The following is a 20,688-nucleotide window of genomic DNA, read 5'->3' as shown; positions in this document are numbered from 1 at the left end:
AAAAGTGGAGGCTGCCTTAAAAATTTTGTCATGAAATAGCTTTTTCTTAAAGCTTCAAAATAAATTCCTTCCTGCCTGCAAATTCAAACACAAATCACTGTCTTTTGCTGTAGAGACTGTCAATATGGTTGCAAAAAATATCTCTCAGGAAATGTGTAAAAAATTATTAGGTTGGGAACTGTCCCTAGGTGAAAGTTCAGCTTCAGGTTTTTTTTCTCCTATTGTCAATATAGTTCTGTGCTTTCCCTACAAAAACAATGAGAAAAAAATCCAAACAAACAAAAATCCAAGTAGCTCCTTCCAATACAAGGGTGTTTTTTCCCTTCAAAATGAAACTCTAAATAACCTTGTGATAGCTGCACTAGTAGTACACATATTTAACTGAATGAATGTTTGTGAAAGTATCCATTTACATGAGATGTAAATAATTTAAAGAAAGATTTTTGTTCTAATCTTAAAATGCATGGTTTTTCCCCAAGAAACACATGGATTGATTGTCATAAATTATTACTTGAAATGTTTAATTTGTGAAAGTGGCTAACTTTAGAAAGTTACATCAGACAGGAAGGCCTAAAGAATTCTAAGTTGTCATAGCAACAAATTTTTTTTTGTTCATAAGAGAAAGTTTTACCACAAATGTTTGGGCTTTACCACTTTAAAATGAGTTTACTTAATAAATTAAAAAATTAACTTCCTGCATAAATACCACGAAGTTTTCTTTGCTACTGTCTGTAACTTTTCTTGGCAGAACTTTCTGTTCAGAGCTCTTCAGAAATTTACATTGCTTTGCAACCTCTTAGAATTAGATTTTGGAGATTTTCATCAGATCTGCTTTGCTATCAGATATGACAAAACCTATTCAAGGTGTGGAAGGGAAAAACCAGAGTTTTTATTAAAAGTATTGCCAGCATGAAATCAAAATAGAATTTCAATATTCTAAACCCCAGCTGCATTATAGATCTATAGAAATAACCATAAACAGATCTTCTACCAGTAGTCACATACAGTGATCTGTTTTTGACTGAATGTACTGAAAACCTTGTCAACAGATGTTGAAAACCTGAAAGGAAACAGGAACACTGGCAAAACACGTAATGTTTACAGGCATTGCTGGAGTGATAACTATAGTAGTCAGGTTATTGGCCAAGACACATTCATGCATGTATGCCAGTAGAGTTAAATGAAAAGACATACACCTGGGAGATATAAATACAGGTCTCACCTCCATAAAGTGGAACTGCATTTCAAATGTCAGCAGGGAAGGCATGGAGATTCTGGTAAGTGAGAGGAGAAGGATGAGACCATAATAAAATAACTTAATTTAGTCTGTAATTAGATTTTGAAATTACTGCTCAGACAATGAAGAGAAGTCATTAAAAGGGGCTGTGTAGGAACTTTATTGTGTATGAGGGCAATTCACAATTTGCTAAAGCTAGACCCAGCTGTCAAAATAGGAGATTTCTGCTAGGAAGCTGTAGTTTTCCTGTGTAAATGTGGTACACCAATAAACTACCTTCAGTATCTCACATAACTCTGTTGGCTGAGGTAGGTTACATATCTAAAAATGTAAATTTGAATTGAGGTAGATTACATATCTAAAAATGTGGGGTTTGATTCACCAAATATCACGGGTTTAAAACAGTCAACCCTTGGTAAGACAAACAAGAGATCACTCTAAAATAAAATAATATTCTGCCATATATTTTTAATGTAATAATCTATAAAAAATGGGAATAAAGCTAGTGATTCAAATGGTGTTGTTTAGCTGGCAAGGGATAATTTAAGATAAGCACTCCATGGCTACTTGGATTGTTCTCTGGAAAACTCAATCTCTTTTGTCGTTTCTCAGGAAAATCTTAGAAAGATATCATCCTACAAGCATGACTGAAAGAAAGCCTCCAGCCTTTTCAATCCTCTTGACATCTGTGACATCTGTTTCACACCCTTTCATTAAGTAAGCTGTGAACACTATTGACCTAAATGTGACTTGGGCCAGCTTAATAAAACAGAATTCAATTGCTCTGACAAGAATTTATATATATATATATATATATATATATATATATACACACATATGTGTGTGTTTGTATATATATATGTATGGGGGGGGGAAATCCAAGTGCTTTATTGTCTCCAGTTGTGGTCAAGAATTTTTTGTCACAGCTAGCAACTCACTACTAGGCTGGAAGAATAAAATAATTTAAATGCATACAAATTGTTTTATTCCTGTAGGTTGAAGCTAGTTTTGGTGTTCTTGGATGCAAAGATTCATTTATGATGAATTCAAATTGCTTTTGATTTCCTAGATTATTCTCCATTTCTGACTTAATGCAGTCCCTGTTTTTTGTAAAAATAACAGTTGTCCATTTTACATAGGTGATGCAGAATGGGAGATAAAACAGAAGAATCTATCAGAGGTCAGAAGTGGAACAAGAAGGAAAGGCAATTGGTGGGGAGGAGCAAGGATTCTCTAGAGTTTCTCATTCAGGAAGACATATGACTATTAATGTCAGATGTGAATGCCTACTGTATGAAGATTTTGAAGCTATATGCAGTTGGAGTGGGTTGCTGTCCTTGAAACAGAAACCCACTTGAAAATGAAAAGTTCAACACACCTAGTGGTTTGCTCCTCCTTCACTCCAAGGTTTAAGCCATAGGACTGCCCTTTATGTAATTCAACAAAGAAAATTATAGCTCATAAGAGACGTGCAAAGATCTTGACATTGTATTACACTCTCAGTTTCAAACCCAGGCCGAGTCTTCTCAAGTCAAAAGGTGTCTAGAATAAGCTTTCCTGAAAATATTTGAGATAGTAAGAAATTCACAATTTCCTTGTGTTCTTCTGATAGCAATAGCAGTAGTGAAAACCAATAATCCTCACAGATACTGTATATTATAAATAGTCTGTCTAAATTGAAATAGATTGCCTCAAAGTGTGAGATTTTAGGTATTTGAGGTTATACATTCATTAAAATGCTTCTCATTGACCATTTTCAAAGGCAAATTGGTTGGCTTTTAAACCTCGCAAATACCTCTCTGCTGGATATATTGTGGCAGGGACTACCCCACAATTAGTTTGATAAATCTGTATTAAAAACATTCAAAGAGCCTGAAACTTTTAATTGCAAACACAGGAGAAAATAAAATTATCTTTGAATACCAGACATTAAGTGGATTTCATTCTGATTTTTCATGGAGAGGTAATACAATAAAACCATCAATATTTCATTAACACTAATAACACTGAAGAACTCTCAGGCATGTTGTCAAAAGCAGCATCTTTTCTGAAGTAGAGAAGCTATTAAAAAAAAAAAAGAATTAGTATTACTTAGCTCATTTGGATGCATTAACAGCAAAAATAATTCTTCCTGATGACTTTTTAAGTCATAATAATAAAACCTGATAATAAATAATAACAAACAGCAATAGTAACAGAGCAAAATAACATTCTGTGAGCCCTTATATTTCACTTTAAAAAGGTTTGTGTTCACCACAATGCAACTGAGAGATCTACAAAAATTGTAATGAGTTGGACATGGAAGAGAAGACCAATATCAATATAAAAGGCTGAGATTCAATTCTACTGCCATTAGAGTTTCTCAATGAAAGCTATCCAAATACAATGACTTTACAAATTTGACCTGGAAGTATTGTAAATAAATGAGTTCCTTGTGACACAAGGCAATATTTTCAAGTTTTTCACAAACTCAGAAAAACATCTCTGCTTCTTCTGTGACATCTTCAGACAAAATTCTCTGTTCCTTTAAAATATGCTATACTAAATTGGCAGAATAATGCAAAGCATGTCTTTGATTTTAAGTGTAACTGAGTGCTTGAACGATGTTCTTTTGATTTCAAATTTGTTTGGAAGTTGTTCTTGAAAGTGAAATCACAGAGGAAATATGAGACAGAGATGTGAACACAGCTTATCAAATTGACAGTTTCTATACATACTCTGCTTCTACAATTCTTGATTCATTGCAAGAATAGAGGCTTCATGGCAATCTTTGTTGCAAATGCAAAACTCCTGACTTTTCTATTCAAGTCCACGGTAGTCAAAAAAAAAAAGTTGAATATAGATTGCCAGTTCATTTAGTAAACTGACAGAACATTTAGCAAATTACATGACCTACATGAAACTCATGTTTGAATTACATGGCACAATAATTTGCCTGTGTCAGTCTACTGACTGGCATTTCTTTATGAAAATGACAAGTCGAAGTTTGCAGTTGTATCTTCATCTGAAAGTAAGAAGCTCTTTTCTCATCTTTATAGTTGCAAAAGACATTCTCAACAAATATGAATCAGGAATAACCAGAGAATGATATCTGTCAGTTTTAATATGAGATAATAAACCCTAGTTATTAAAATGCTATCTCTTCCCATACCTCAGTGATTCTTTCAAATGCATTATTAGCTTATATGGATATGTAAGTGTTTCAAACCTCAGATTCCCTTCATACAAACCAATATTTCATCCCTGTATCATCCTCTTGACCTTTTAGCTAAAGTAAGGGTTTATAAAAAAGCTGATCATGTGACACAAAATACCTCTGATGCTCAAATGTATTTTGCAGTGAAACCACTTAATAAAGCACCAAAACCTAATAAAATAAAGTACAAATATTTATTGAATGTTCAGTGTCCTAAATAACTTCAGAATCAAACCACTTCCAGTATCAGCAGGTGAAAACCCAGGAAACATTATCCAAGAATGCAGAGAAGAAGAGGCAGAAGGATTGAATCATTGAGCAATTACATGCTTTTGGAGCAGCTCAGCTTTGTGGTAAATCACAATAGGCTGAAAATTCCTGATTAGAAAATTACCATCCTTCCTAGGGGAATTAAAGAAAGGCAGGCTTCTATTGAATGATTCAAGTTTCAGGAAGACTGAGCCCCCAATGAATGAGTTTGTCTCTTGCCTCACAAAGAAACACTACCACACAGAGCTCCTGAATTTAGTGCCTAAGGTTAGGCACTAAATTCAGGAGATGGAAGGAAGAGAAACCTGCCCTTTGCTTTTGACTTTCAACAGTTTTTTATTATTTCTGTTCTCTTTTTCCTCCATTACTTGTTTAGCTAGCAGAAATTAGGGTTATTTTGACATGGATTCACAGTTAAATGAATAATTCGACAGCGCTTCAGCTGTGAGAAAAAGTTGAAAAATTTAGTGCTCCTTCAAAATTGTTATTAAAGTTAAAATAGCGTTCATGACCGCAGAAAATCTCATACTCTCTGTAGTGGTATAACCTTTTCTCCTTAACAAACAATACAACCAAATTAAGGGCTTCAAATTCAAGACTTAATTATTGCACCTTGCTCAGCAATTAAAAGTGAATTGCAAAATAGATACTGTGGCATATGCCATAATTAAAAAGCACTTTACAATACTGTTTCTGCTCCTTTTATTTTTTATTTTTGCAATAATGCTGATCAAAGCAATAGTGGAAAGTGAAAATTGTCTTTACATAGAGATGTCTAACCTTCAGCACAGAACTTGCAGCTTCTTAAATCAAATCAAATCAAATCTTTATCCAACTAGAAAATTAATTATAGCACTATGTTTTTATGGATATGAAATGTAGAAGTGGTGCTGTAGTGCATAATAAGACAATCTTAAGACTCTAACTCATATACAGGCATCTATTTCATCACAGATGGAAAATATGCCTGTGAGAACAAGCACGTTGACAACCATATTCTGCTCTAAAAGCTTTGAAATAAGAGCCACAAGCAAGTAACTTTAACGGCTCTGGGATAGTATTGTGATCACCCAAGACAAGACAAAGAGAATGCATTATGGCAAAATGAAACTCCTTTTCACATCACAAGGTACCTGTTATGGTAATGTGCAGCACATGTAGTTGTTTGAAGAAAATTCTCTTGTGCTGTTTCAAAAAGGCAGTGGTTATATTTAATCACCACTTTGGTTCCAGTTTGAGGTTGTTATTCCAGTATCACAATCCTTCCACTGAGACCTGCAGTTAACTTCTTCTGGAAATGCTCAGGAAGAGTCTTGAGTTTTCTTTTATACATTGAGCTCTGCCCGAGAACAAGACTCAAGATAATTTTCTGATTTTATTACAACACCCTTAAGGAATTGAACAAATGAATCTTATTTAAAATCCATATTAAATAAAATTTTTCAAGATCACTATCCTTCCATATTGACAGTGAAGTCCTACATATTAACTGAAAGTCAGTATAGACTTCTTAGACAACCTCACAATGATTTGATTCCATACAGGGTGTCCCACACCATAGCTCAGATGCAGTAGTACCAGCAATATAAGTCAGTGGGAAACAGTACCATCGATTTTGTACAGGTTTATGATGATCCATGTTCTGTGTAGACATAAATATCCCCAAAACACTGAAATACAGCTTATGGTAGAAATGAATGAGAATAGTATTACAAAGTAAACTGCATCCAACTTATGCAGGTGTACAAAACCATTAAGTGCTCAATATTTAAGAAAAACTAAAGAATATCCTGCCTAACTTGAACATACCATTATTATTCATAACAGAATACAATTATGCATAAAATAAACTTTAATTAGCAGCACACACCTCTTCAGTGGCAAATGACCCTACGTGAAAAAAAGCAGACCATCCCCTGAATGGAAAACAAAGCTTCCTTTTATCTTGTTCAATTTCAGACCCACTAATGATCACTAAAATCCTAGGTAACTAATGGTGTGAAACAATTTAAGTGCTAATCAGACATCAGTTAAAAGAAAAGCTTACTGAAACCTGTGGTGGTGATGTCTAATCTGTGTTCGTGATCAAATTCTATCATGGCATTTCAGTATTGCCATTGGAAAATTTGAAAATCATCTTGTGTGCAATATTAAAGAATCATTTGTATATGTATGTCACAGACATTTCTTCATAGAAATCCTTTCTTTGGGATTTGTCCATCTTCTGGGAAGCAAAGGGCCCCAGAAGAAGAATGTAAACAAATTGTTATCGGCTGTTGTGAGATGTGGCAGGTGATCCTGTGATTGGCTCATCTTGCATGTTTCCAACTAAGGACCAATCACAGGAGCAGCTCAGGGGAGATTCCTTGAACACAGAACTTTGTTATTCATTCCTTCTATTCTATTCTTAGCTTAGCAGTCTCTGCAAGCTCTCTCTTTATTCTTTTTAGTATAGTTATAATGTATTATATATCTTATATCAATAAATCAAGCCTTCTGATCAAGGAACAAGATTCTCGTCCTTCTCTCACCCAGTGACCTCATAAGGTCACTGTAATATGTGTATACATATATATATATGTGTATATGTATATGTATATCATTTATATGTATATCATTTGTATTGTTTTGAGGACTAGATCAAGCAAACGGGAAAACAATAAAGGAAGAAAAAGCCAAGGAAACTTAAGAAGGCATAGCAACTTGGATGTGTCCCTACAGATTTTAGAACAGGACTAAAAAGATCATCTAACTGGAAAGTAAAATGTCAACCTAGGTATTGTAACCTGAGCTGCTGATGGCAGATTTTCAAATACTTAACCCAAATAATATATTTTCTGAAAAGTTACCAGTTTGACAAACCTATGAGCAAGTCCTCCTGGTACAGAATGTATCAGGCACCTGTGATATGCCTACGGGCTCAACGGGAAGATTCTACCAATGTGAGTATTACTGTTTGGCCATTGTCAATTGTTCTGTATTTCAACACACGTAAATGCATCTGGAAACACCTCAAATATCTATGCAAAAAATCATTATATTTATTTGTTTTCAGAAGGTACTTTTAGTGACAATCACAATACTTAACTACAACCTTTGACCTTCCTCATATATTTATGGAGTTTTTCAAAAACTGGAAACTTGGTAAGTGTGATAGTAGAATAGTAAGTATTAGATATTGTTTGCCCTTCCCTTAACAGAGTGAACAGCTACCTTTCCAGACTGATCTGTTGAATGAAGATATTGAAGTGAATTTCACTGTAAATTGAGAATTGCAACTTTCTAACAAACATCTTTTTATTGAATCACTTCAAATCACTTAAAATATTCATCTCCAAAGCATTTTTCAACCTGACCCCAGGAACTTTGTGCAAAGCTGAATGAAGACAAGCTGAAAGTCCTCTATTAAGTTTCAGAGCAAAAGGAATACAAGTAACCCCCTAACAAAAGACTACTTAATTTCTCTCAGAACAAGTCCTTTCTTGATATTTTCTATGGAAATAAATGCCACTATCTATCTCCTTCTTCAGCCCTTGATTCAGAATACTAACTGCTGAGCAAAGTATACACACACATTTCTTTAAAGCTGCTTCTTTTTGCAGCTTTTAATTCTATTGAAGGATATAGGATGATGATGATGATTACTATTATTATTACTATTATTATTATTATTACTCTAGTATCAATATTGGAAATGCTGTTCAATCTGCCCATATCACGAAATTCACTTTTGCTCTATTTCAGATCTATACAGAGAAGGAGAATTGAAAAACTGCCCTTCCCCAAAATACTGTAAGTAGTAGACTTCAGATCACAGACTAAAAGAAAAAATAAAATGAAAGCAAGCACCAAAATACTAACCAAAAACCAATTGGGCCTGGCAAAATTTCTTTATTGCTCAGTTTTATATTCTCAAAACAAACCAAATCCCGCACCCAAATATGCTTCAGAAAAAAATGCTCTGACATCCACTGCCAATTTTCAGATTATGATCAGTTGATTAACAAAAACTTTTTAATGCTCCCTGGCTATCCTTGGATAGGTACATTACTAGCAATTTGGGAATTCCTTTTGAAACATCTAGCCAAAGTAGCGGTCTCACATGGCAGCAAATAGAAAATGGCAGAGTTGAAAATGGACAGCATTCAAAACCGGCTTTAGCTCCAGCATGGTCAGGCACTGCGACAGTCTTGTTTGAAATGACACAGGCTCTGATAACCATGCAAGAGAAGTGAACAAAGAAGCCTAATCCTTAGCTACCCTTCAGAGCAGAAGACAGTAAAAAGCAATTCCTCTGCAAAGTATTCAAAATGTCATTTCTGCAAAAACCTCTTAGATGTGACAGTGATGCAAGGTGCCAGCGGAGAACAGGGAAAATGGAACATGAACTCTGATTTTGAGAGGCACGTACCCTGTGATGACCCTTTTGTGTTGGTTTGTTTTATAAAGCAGAACAGTACCACAATTCTTGGATTGCTAACAAGGGATATGTCCAGATATTTGGGAAAGCAAATTAAGTACGAATTCAGTAGATGGATAGAATAAAATAGAACTATGTCTGCTTGTCCACCATTAGTATGTCTAATATGAAGCATGATTTTAGACTGCAGATAGAGGAAACTTTTCCATAACCAGTGGCTCTCCTTCCATTAGTTATTTAAGAGTATAAACCAGAATAAACCAGGACCAGCTAAATCAAGAGAGAATATAATCTTATTTCAAAAAAATGTTTCAATAAACCTTTCAATAAATAATGACTATTTATATGCCTAGTAAAAGTATACTTTTATCTGAAGGTCTAGAACTAGAGTCCAACAATATTGCCTAGAAGGCAAAATTCCCATTCAAGTAGAAAAAAATTATTATTTCTGTTACTAAATCTAAAATATGGCTGGTTTCTCTAGCTTTATTAAACAGTGAAAAACAGGATCTGAAGATAGAAATCTTTGTCATTTCCTTTGACAAGACTCTTGACACATGCAAAAAAAACCTTGTACCAAATTATTTATTTAATGATTTTTGTCATGTAATTTGTTACTTTTTTTTTTACTAAATTTTTTGAACAGTTAGTTTTTCTTTAAAAATAAAGCAGATAATTCATATTCAGATAAATCTTGATTGCTAAAACCACTTTGTTGGCTATGATATTGAAACATAAAATTGCAGAATTATTTAGACTGGAAAAGACCTCCAAGGTTATTGAGTCCAAACTTTGACTAACTATGACCTTGTTAACTAGGCACTAAGTTCCACATCCAGCTGTTTCTTGAACATCTCCAGGGATGGTGACTCCACCTTCCTGGGCAATCCATCCCAATGCTTGCCAACCCCTTCTGTGAAGAAATTCCTCCGGGTGTCCACCCTGAACTCCTCTGGTGCGGTTTCACACCACTTCTCATCCTGTCATTGGTTGCCTGGGAGCACAGGCTGGCCACCACCTGCTTATAAATTCTTCATGTATCTGTAAACAGGAACAAGGTCACCCCTGAGCTTCCTCTTCTCCCGGCCAAACACCAACAGCTCCCAGAGCCAACAAACCACTGAGGTGCAGCCCCAGCACTGTCCAGTACAGGAGGCACTTCCCTGGTCCTACTATGGATTCTTTCTGAAAGGCTTTTATTTTGTCATATATGTTTTTTTATACAATAACTGTGGTTTTGGTCAGTTTCTAGATGACAAATTGCTTCCAATGATTTTTCATAAAAGGGAATTCATTGTATAATAAAGCTAACCATTCTCTTAGTACAGTGCAAGAAAACCCAAAATAATAGAAAGTGTGTGTTATTCATCCTTTCAGATAAGCTTACACATGCCAGTAAGAGATGCCTAGCATAAAAGGCAACACCTGATAATGCCCCGAGCATCTTAAACTCCATTCCAACATGAAGCACATCAAGTCAAAAATATTATTATAGCAGTTCCTCAAATTTTCCAAATATTGAAAATTGCTTTCTTATTGCAAGTCTCTTTTTGAAAGACATAAAAAAAAACAGTGCAAAATTTTTATTACACAGATCAAGTAATGAATTATAGATTGTCTGTTCTGTTGTATCATGTGATAAATTGCCTGGGCAATTGCAGAAGAGCAAATAATAATTTTCATTTTACTGTGGGTATTATGAAGACAAAACAGTGCTTTCTGAATTTCACTATTAGCCCTCTTAACTATTAAAGCAAGAAGACAGTACCAAAGTTCAAATTTGAATTTCCTACACTTTCATATTTATTAATACTTTTCTAAATATTCACAATGGAATTCCATCATTGCCTTGAAAAGTCAATTATTTTTTACCTTTCAGCTATAAAATAATGAGAAACTATAGAAAAATTTTGATATCTTAATGTCTTTGGGCATATATGGCTACAGATCTGCAACAGATAAAAAATAGATCCTGAAATTTCTCCTCACATAGCTGAGCTTTCTTAGGCAAATTTTATATTTTATTCAATACCATATGTTTTTTCTGTCACAAATATCTGGGATAAAATTATTCTCAGAAAATAAGGTTTGGGAATAGAAAATAGTCTTATCTGCAGACTGCTTTATAATCTATTGATACTTTCAAAAATATATTTCACATTCTTTCTAATAGTATAGTTAGTCCAATAGTGAAGCAACTTATGTATAAATTCAATAAATTCAAAGATTCACTAAGTTCTTTACATCCCTTACACAAAAGTGACCTATAGACATTTTTTATCATACATATGGGAGTTTGCCTCAAAAAAAAGTAATTCTAGAAAACGAATGATCTAATTTTCTGGACTAGGATACAGAATTAGTAATTCAGAAAACCATAGGAGAAGAAGTAGCTGTAATATTTCACCCATTTGTTCTTGTCTAACTCTGTCCAGATGCTGAACAACACACACTGTCTGAAAAAGGATGCTGCATGATTTCCCTTGCAGGTTGGGTGACTCTTTGACTTCCCTAAACTGCCTAAATCTTAAAGGAGCCCCAGTTCCCCGTTCATTTTAACTGTACAGTTTTGAAAGACTTTTCCTACAGTCATAGAGGCTTCTCCAGTCCTGTTAGTAACGGGTTTTCTTCTGTTTAAAGAGATTTTCATCCAAGTTCAACCTTATTTGAAGTATTGAAATAATTGTAGAAAGCTCATACTTAATAAACATTTCAAACTCTTTCTATCCATGTTTTATCAAACTTGCATTAGAAGTGTAGTTGGAATAAGACATACTAGTTCCCATATGTGGAAAGCACTTGCTACTTAGATTTTATATTCTGTATATTTTGTTCTTTGTTCAGCATTTCATTACCAGGCTGCTGAGTGCTAAAAGTGAAACTTGGACCATTACAATACTTCAGCAAGAAAAATAACAATATGAAGTAATATTACTGATTTTTATTTTTTTAAAGTGTGAAAATCAGTGTAGATTAGAATAACAGGAGAAAAAGAAAGAAAAAAAAAAAAAAAAACAACAACCCCACCCCTAGGCTCCTTTGTGTAGTTTTTCCTTGCTTTAAATAATTTTAATGACAAAAACACCTTGTTATTGTGCCTATGAATTTGTGTCCTTCAACATTTTTTTTTAAATTGTCCCATTCCATTGAACAAAATCTCTCTACTGCAGAATAATAATTTATGTAAGACTCTCAGCATGAAGGTCTATTATTAGATGGATGACTCAATTTACCTAGCCTAAAAAATGTAGTTTTGAGTCTCTCATCAGTTCACTTTATTTTACCTTGGTTGGTTTTATTCTACACCTACTAAGAAAATTAATACTTTCTCAGCTGAAACCAGGACACCTACACAGAAAAAAGAATAAACACAACTGTATAAAATGCATTATTACAGTGACAAAAAAAGTTTTAAAATACTGTAAAACATTTAAAATATTATCCTGAAATAAAATTAAGGTCTACATGTGAAAATTGCTCTATTATTTGCAGTTCTTCTATGTATTATTTGTAAACCAGAAAGGACTTACATATTGCTTACTAGTCACATTGATGACAAAAAAATATGGAAAATGTCAACAAGTATGATCTCTCTCTGGTTTTCTACCTGGCAGTGTACAATTCACATTTTTTGGCACATTACAAATATGAAATGGCCCTGGTGACTTATGATGGTTGAGATCAGGTGGTTCTAAAGGGCAGAGCTGTGTATGGAACATTAGCTGAATAATTCTTAACTAGTCTGTGTGGGAGATGTTCTTGAGAACTTGGACAAAGAAAGACTTTCTACCCCATCTGCCTCCGTATGGGGCTGACCTAGCCTCACTAGGGTCTCCAAAATAGCCTTCTAACACTGTAGGAAAGTGTCATCTTAAAAGTCAGCATTTCATTGGCCAATCCAACAACCCTAGTTCAATATCCTGCCCTGTTGTTCTTGAACTATGGACCAAAAGACTTGGAGTTTACAGGGACTATGCCAAAAATTGTCATGTTAACTGAGAACAAACATACTATCAGAAAAGCAAAATTCATGAAAGATAAAACTGTCAGTGCTTAATAAGCATAATTATGCTGTTTCTACCCATAAAATCCATACAAATTGGATTTTGAGGTGCTGGGAGAATATATTGATGGATTTATCACTCTGCATCAGCCCTCCCTCCTATACACTACCTCAACATCACCAATTTGTGCTGGCAGTGAAAGAATTGCTGCCTAGGTATACCTTCAGTATGTCTCACTGAAACCATTCCCAGAAGAAGGTGAAAACTGTGAACACTTTAAATTTCTTTGTAATGATCCTATAGGATTTATATTCCTGAATAGCCTAGGGGTAACAGGAAGGAAGTTAGTGGTAAATGGAACAAGTCACAGTGTGAAGCATTTCAGCACTGTCTTTACCAGCTAGTTCATTATCTCTTAAAGGTTTGAAAAATACAAACTCTGTGGAAGAAATCACTACTAAAATTGAAGTTGTCATTGTAAGCCATCCTTGAAAAACATTTTCTTTGAGTGACTTCATGTAACTGACTGTGTCTGAAGAAGCACTGTGCAGGATAAAACTAGCAGAAATGGAACAGTACACCCTGCTTTCCGCCTTATAATTTGGGGAAAAATAGAAACTCCCACACACATAATACTTTTCAGTTGGTCAGCATATCACCGTGAACTGTTTGTAACATACTCCTTATATAACCACAATGCAGTCACATTTGTCAGTAGGCTGAAATACTATATAATGCTGCAGTAAAAGTAAGTTCTATCTGGGTTTCAAGAACTGAGATTTATATTTTACAGGATGTTAATTACAGCTATAAAGTTGAGCTAGCTTCCTGCAAATGAGTCCAAAAAACCAACAATAAACACACAGCAGAAGGACTGTGCTAGTGGTACCAAGGCTGCCAAGTGGGGACACATCACAAGTACCTGAACAAGTCTTAAGGATAGAGGTCATGAAACCTATTAAGAGCTGCAAAATTTCCCCTGGAGGTTGAGGTTTTGTGGACTGACAATAAATACTTATATCTTCTTGCTAGATTGGAGCAAGAGGACTTACAATAGAAGACAATGATGGACGCAGTCTCCAACAGCTCCACGGAAGAGTTCCTAAATGGACATGCTTGTGATACTACGCCATTTACACTAAAAGACACAATTATGGTTAGCTTCATGTCTGTACACTCTTTCTTCATGGCTTCAGCTAACCTATTAAACACAAAGAAAAGAAATTTTTTGGCCGCTTTCCTTAAGTTTATTAATTACATCTGGAGGGGAGATAAAATCCTTCAAATTTTTGTTGTTTCTTGTGAAAATTTAAAGCATCAATATTGAATCACAAGCATAAAAACTGAGTGTTAAAATATCACAAAATAGTTATGTTATCTATGTTTACCATGTGAGGAATAGAGTGTCTGTTCTTAATTGAGCTACAGCAAAATTAGAATAACCTTCTCACAAGAATATTGAATCAAATAGGTACACACATCATCAAATCAATAAAGACAATGTAGTACTAACAACTTGACAAAGAAATAATGCTGTGAATGGGTGCAAAGTCAATACTATAAAAATAATCCAATATTCAGGAAGAGACTTGGAATTAATGACTAAGGGTTTCTAGAAAGCCCCTCCAGGCCTTTTCTCCAGAAAGGAAAGAAAATATGCTATGTGGCAGTTTACATGTGCTATCAGAGCCTGAACACAATGTGTTTAGAGTTATTGCTTTATATTTTGAAAAGTATACAGGAAATGCATGCCAGACAGAATCACGTTCATTTAAAACAGATGGAGGATGCTTTCAAATGTAACACACTCCTGTCAAAGCATACAGCATGACTCCTTGTGTCCAGATATGACAATATTTCCACATAAATAGGAAATAAATGACAATAATCTAAGACTGTGTAAGGAAACCTACTGTTCTTGGCCACTCAGGAACTGTAATGGTACTAGTTCCTCTGCTGACTTCTAATGAGTCTCTGTCAAGAAACTGTCATTGCGGGATTGTCAATTTTTACATTGGAAGAGTCTGTACTTCATTTGTATTGACTTAGGTTGTAAACCCAAGTATGGATTTTTATCATAAATATAAGTTCATTAAAAGGATTTTATATTTTTATGAAGTATTATTAGTAATTTTTAAATCAAATTTTGCAATTGGCGACTCCAGAACTATCAAAGGAATAGAAAACAAGCAATAAAAAAAGCTTCAAAAATCAAGACTTTGACTGAACACAACCAGGATTGTGGTGCTGGTTTTGATCCATTAGAGGAGAAAAACTTTACCAATTCATATTAAGTATTTTTGAGAAAATAATTAATATGTTCTTCATCTACCTTGACATAGATGAAGAGCAATAGGTAGATGAAGAGCAATAGATTAAATTATTGGATTAGGAACTAATTTTGACACAGTTAAGAATACATAGATCCAATATTTTAACAGATGTAGAGAAAATGCTCATCTGTCAAGGAGTAGAGCTTAATTTTATCTATATTTATGAAAAGAAAAACTTGCAATAAACATTGGATTCATAATTTAATATTTGTTATTTGCCAAAGGTTTATTGAATTTTTAAGGCTTGGAAATCGTACATTAGAAATCTATGGTCCTTACATTGAAATCTGAAATGATAAAATTGCTTGCAGACATAAATTCTCTCATGCGGATACCCTGGATGCTTTGCTCTAGTACTACTCAATTTGATTTTTTTTCCAAAATGTATTTATGGTTTAGGCAACTGATAGGTTCTTTAATTCTGTTTCTGCTCCACAAATTTATTTTAACTACCATTTGCATCCTGATATGTGCTTCTAGGGATCCTCTTTTGCATTTTTAAGGAAAATATATTCATTCTAAGACAACAGCCCCAAGGGAACTGAAAATTAAGCATTTTATTCCCTCCCTTCATTGATGGACCCCCAAGTAGTAGACTTTTGCCACTTAGAATAACTGGCTTTCACAAAAGATGAGGAAGGGAATAAAGAATTCATGCCCTCATAACTGACAGACAGCAGTCAGAGTAGCAGTTATTTTTGATTTTTATATTGGACTTACAACATCTTTAAAACCCTGCTTTGGATGGATTTACCTCCAGATCTTAAATTTGATAGAGAAAAAAAAGACAAAAGATCAGATTTATTAAATGTAAGGATTTCTCATACCTAACAAAAAAGGAAAGCTTGTGAATGCTTACCACATCAAATTTTATGTGAAATAAAACCAAAGTCCCTTCAGGTCTTTCCTTCTCTATCCTTTCTCTCCCTTTATCCCATTTCAAAATAGCTTAAAGCTATTTCCTGTCCAAAAAGAAATGATCTCTCACTTTAATTTTTATACAGACTTTCAAAGCAGTGATACATAATTTATAGGTCTCACAAATATCAACTGAAAACCAGTTTATTATAAGGCTTCTTTATCTATGAGTCAAATCTAATTTAGCTTGTCAAGCCTTTCAAATTAGCTTTGATTTTGTTAATTCAGGGAGATTAAAACCTCTTCCGCAAAATTCTGGGATAAAATCCCCAAGAGGTATTTGGATTTATCTAGTTATTTAAGAAAGAAATGTTAAATTATTAATGGCTTAAACACAACTAGAATACACTTTTGTTCAGATGTGGAGGAGGGGGAAGAAACATATTCTTGTACATTTGTATTTTGTTCATTTTCCCCAAATGCACTCACTTATATTTTCCCATTTGCAGATTGGTAATGCTAATTAGGATATTGACTTTAACGGTAAATGCATAGCAGCTATTCCTTTATAACATAAACAGGACATTTGGGAATGTTAGACAGGTTTGGGTTTTTGTCAGCAAGAAGTTTGGTTATCTGGTTCCTGTAACTCCAGTCTTGTCTTAGTGAATTTATCTAGTCCAAGAGAGGATAGAAAAAATACTCTGCCTGAGGTATTTAAAGTTTCTCATCTAAACTAGAAGGGGTGTTACATAAATATAATGTGTATGAACATAAATACATACATAATAAATTATCTCACAAAAATATTCCCTCCAAGATGCTTTGAAATTAAGCAAGCATTATTCTAGCTCTTCATCAATATGATATATATAACATTTAAACAAGGGATAGGTTTTCTCAAAAATACATTGCTTTTTAGTATATTTTTGTTGTACTCATTCTGGTTTGCCTTTTCTTTGCTTGGATTCTACAGGAACTATTTCAAAGTTCTTTACATAAAGTGTGAGTTTTTTCCATCACTTTGACATAACAGGGGCCCAATATTTATGTATTATATTATATTATATTATATTATATTATATTATATTATATTATATTATATTATATTATATTATATTATATTATATTATATTATATTATATTATATTATATTATATTATATTATATTATATTATATTATATTTGTCATATCATAATATATTTATCATATTATAGAATAATAAGTTCATTATTGTTGAAATAGAACAAGTGAAATAAACCCTTTGCTTATTCTCCACCTTTTCTCTAGTTTGGAATTTAGATAAAAGGTATCAAGAAATCTAAGATATCTTCCCCCTAAGTGCAAATTGAAATGTGTCAGGTATGACATGTTTTCATCCTCATTCAGATCAAAGAATAAATGTATCAGGTATAAAAAATATCATGTTCACCCATTAGCTTGTTCTGGGCATGTGTTTCTCACTCTCAAATAGAAGTCCTTATATTATGCATGCTGAAAGAGAACAGACAGGCTGGAAAGAGCCTCTAGAAAGATCATTATCTATCTATTTCAATTTTAACTGTTAAATTTAGCTAGTACTTCTTGTAGAAATTGCATTCAAATCTCCATCATTCTGTGCTTCTCTGTTGGCATAGCTCTTACACAGAGCTCCTAATTAATGTTTTGTCATTGAAGGAGTTTCCATTTGTTCTATGAGAACCCTAATCATAAGCACATATCCATTGTGAAAAAGCCCATCTAGAACAAATTTGTCCCTGAATCCACTTGGACATGTAGTTATTTAAATTGGATGCAACCCAGATATGAAGAAAAAAAAATTTTTGCATTAGTAGAAAAATAGATAATATTCTCACTTCTCACTTTTGTCTGGAGCAAGGAAGAAACAATCCAAAAGAATCTACACATTATTTTCAGAATGCATCTCCCAGATGAATTTTCACCTTTTCAAACTATAAAGTAGTTTCTTCCCTACACTTGTTTATTAAGGCTTCATATATTCCCCAAACAATATTTCATCATTTTGTATTTCTGCCATCAGAATTATTCAGAAGAAACTCCTTATCACCCCAATACATCTTTATGTGTACAGTTATTGAATAGAAATACAATATCAAATATTGGGTAGAATTCAAAACAACTTATTAATGAAGAATGTATTTTCATGTATGTACTTTCTCTGTTAATCATGTTTTTATGTAGATTACATGTGTCTGTGTGTGTGTAGTGGCACAGTTACAAAAGGAGGAAGTAATTCCTAATTCTCTTCTCCAAGTTAGCATAGGATCCAAGACACTGACTTTCAATCCACTAAGCCTGAAAAACAACTTTACCTGGGGTTTCTCAGATAAGGGTGACAGCATGAACACCACTCTGCCCATCACAGCGCAAATATCCATTATTTTTAAAAATACTGTCAGTGAATTCTACAAGGTGGAACCACAGACTGTGTATTTCAAGTAAACAAAAACAAAGTTCCATAAATATCAGCCAAACACAGAAGAAATGAATAAAGGTTACCAAATTTGTCTGTACCAGGTATCTAGTCCACAGGCTGCTTACAGCAACCATTTTCCAGCTAACTGGATGTTAGCTGGATGTTTTGGGTGCCATTCAACAGACCCTTCTCCACTGGCACAGAGCATAAAAAACAGACTAGGGAGGATACTAATCTCTTTTCCACACAGGTTGGCAAATTGCAGGAAAAGGTGGTGGAGAAAGACTTCCTCCTAGTGACTTCACTAGCATGTACAGATATCTAACAACCTCTGTAAATAGAATTTGCATTCTATGCATAAGAATAACACAGCTACATAAGCATTTATCAGATTTCTACTTATTTTTCATGAGTTGATTTAGGACCCAAAAGGGTTTCAACTAGACTTTGCTGTTTCTGTGACTTTGCTAGATGCCTCTCCTCCCCATCTCAATAACACTATTTTCCCCAAACCTAACCCTATGATGCCTCAGGTCAAGGACGTATAGTTCTGTGACAGACAATTTTTCTGTATTTAGAAATGTGGTATGGTTTTAAGGCATACTATCCCATGACTTTTCAAATCTAAAATATGTGATTATAGACAAGCACTTACATTTTCAAGGATTCCTGAGATGTCAGATTTTCTTTACTAAATAAAAAAAATAGAATTTGTTTGCATTTTGCATCTTTTTATAACTTCTTTGAATATTCTATACTTCTGCTTTTTATAACTAAATTTGCAGACTGTGCATACATAAAATAAAATAGCCCTTTAAGTATTTTCAAAGGTTATGCTGTACATAGAAGACTAATTGGCAGCAGTCCCATGCAAAAGTGAATTGTGGTATAGTTATGATGTAAAAATCTTGCCATTCATGTGTATTGACCTATATATGTCATAGAAGGACTTTTTCATGCCCGAGGAATAAATATAGTATATTATTGTGTTGTGGTGTCTTTTTCTTCAATGGTTCTTTCTGTTATCTCCTATGTCAATGGTTTGGTCTAAGGTATGCCCTCCTATTCCAGTTGTCAATCCTGTCCTAGTCCTACCCCTTACTCCCAAACAGTCCCAGTTCCTCCTCCCCTCAGTGTCCAATCTTCCCTTGTACCAGCCCCTTGTTCTGGAAAGTTCCATGTCCCTCAATACCACATTGCTTTATTTGAATTGTTCCCTTGCACTGTATTACCCCATTGGTTTAAGCTTTGTTAACCCCACCTTATGCTCCTCCCCTAAAGTCTCCCCAAATCTGTACGCTCTCCTGAAACCTCCCCTCTATAAAAACCCCTGCACCCCTGGGTTTGGGGTCCTGGCTTTGGGTCAGCCTTTAGGTTAATAAATCTTTAGTTTACTAACAAGCAAGGTCCCTCCTGTTTGTTAACGGGGTTGATCTGCAGTTACAGGCTGGGACTCCAAGGCCCTGGGGGAGTGTGACCCCTCATTAACACGTACACCAGGCTGTGCACCTCAACACTATTGCCTACATAAAAAAATAATAAACTTACAGATGACCTTTGCATGTACTTGCCTCCTAATTGAATACGATATTAATGACAACATCTTGCTATACTGGTAATTTAAAATCATAATGTGTCCTCTGGTTTTCCAGAGACATGAAAATTAATTTTTACCATGGAAAATTGTAAGAAATACTTAGCCCTAAAAACTCTTGTTCTTATTTCCTCTTTTTAGATTTACTTTATGCATTACGATGCCCCAGAGCAGCTGCAGTAGGCATGTGGACAAGACCTTGCTTACTGGGCCCTGCATAATTCTGTGGAGCCATCAGAGAGAAAAATCATTGCAGCCATTGTGAATTAAGGAGCTCAGAGAATTTAGACACCTTGGCAAGTATACAGAAAAACATTTTTATTTCTCAAACCCAAATC

General features: G+C 34.3%; 1 long non-coding RNA gene across 1 annotated transcript; it reads left to right on the top strand.

The window, feature by feature from the left end:
- Window positions 1–1,147: 1,147 nt before the first annotated feature.
- On the top strand, window positions 1,148–2,756 carry LOC135446632 (uncharacterized). Its single transcript, XR_010439856.1, has 3 exons — window positions 1,148–1,277; window positions 1,850–1,954; window positions 2,377–2,756. It is a non-coding gene; the product is annotated as an uncharacterized LOC135446632 (long non-coding RNA).
- Window positions 2,757–20,688: the final 17,932 nt, after the last annotated feature.

This window comes from Zonotrichia leucophrys, chromosome 1 (assembly GCF_028769735.1).
Source record: "Zonotrichia leucophrys gambelii isolate GWCS_2022_RI chromosome 1, RI_Zleu_2.0, whole genome shotgun sequence".
NCBI lineage: Eukaryota > Metazoa > Chordata > Aves > Passeriformes > Passerellidae > Zonotrichia > Zonotrichia leucophrys.
Note: the sequence above shows the minus strand (reverse complement) of the source record. Positions and strands in the feature narration are given on the sequence as shown.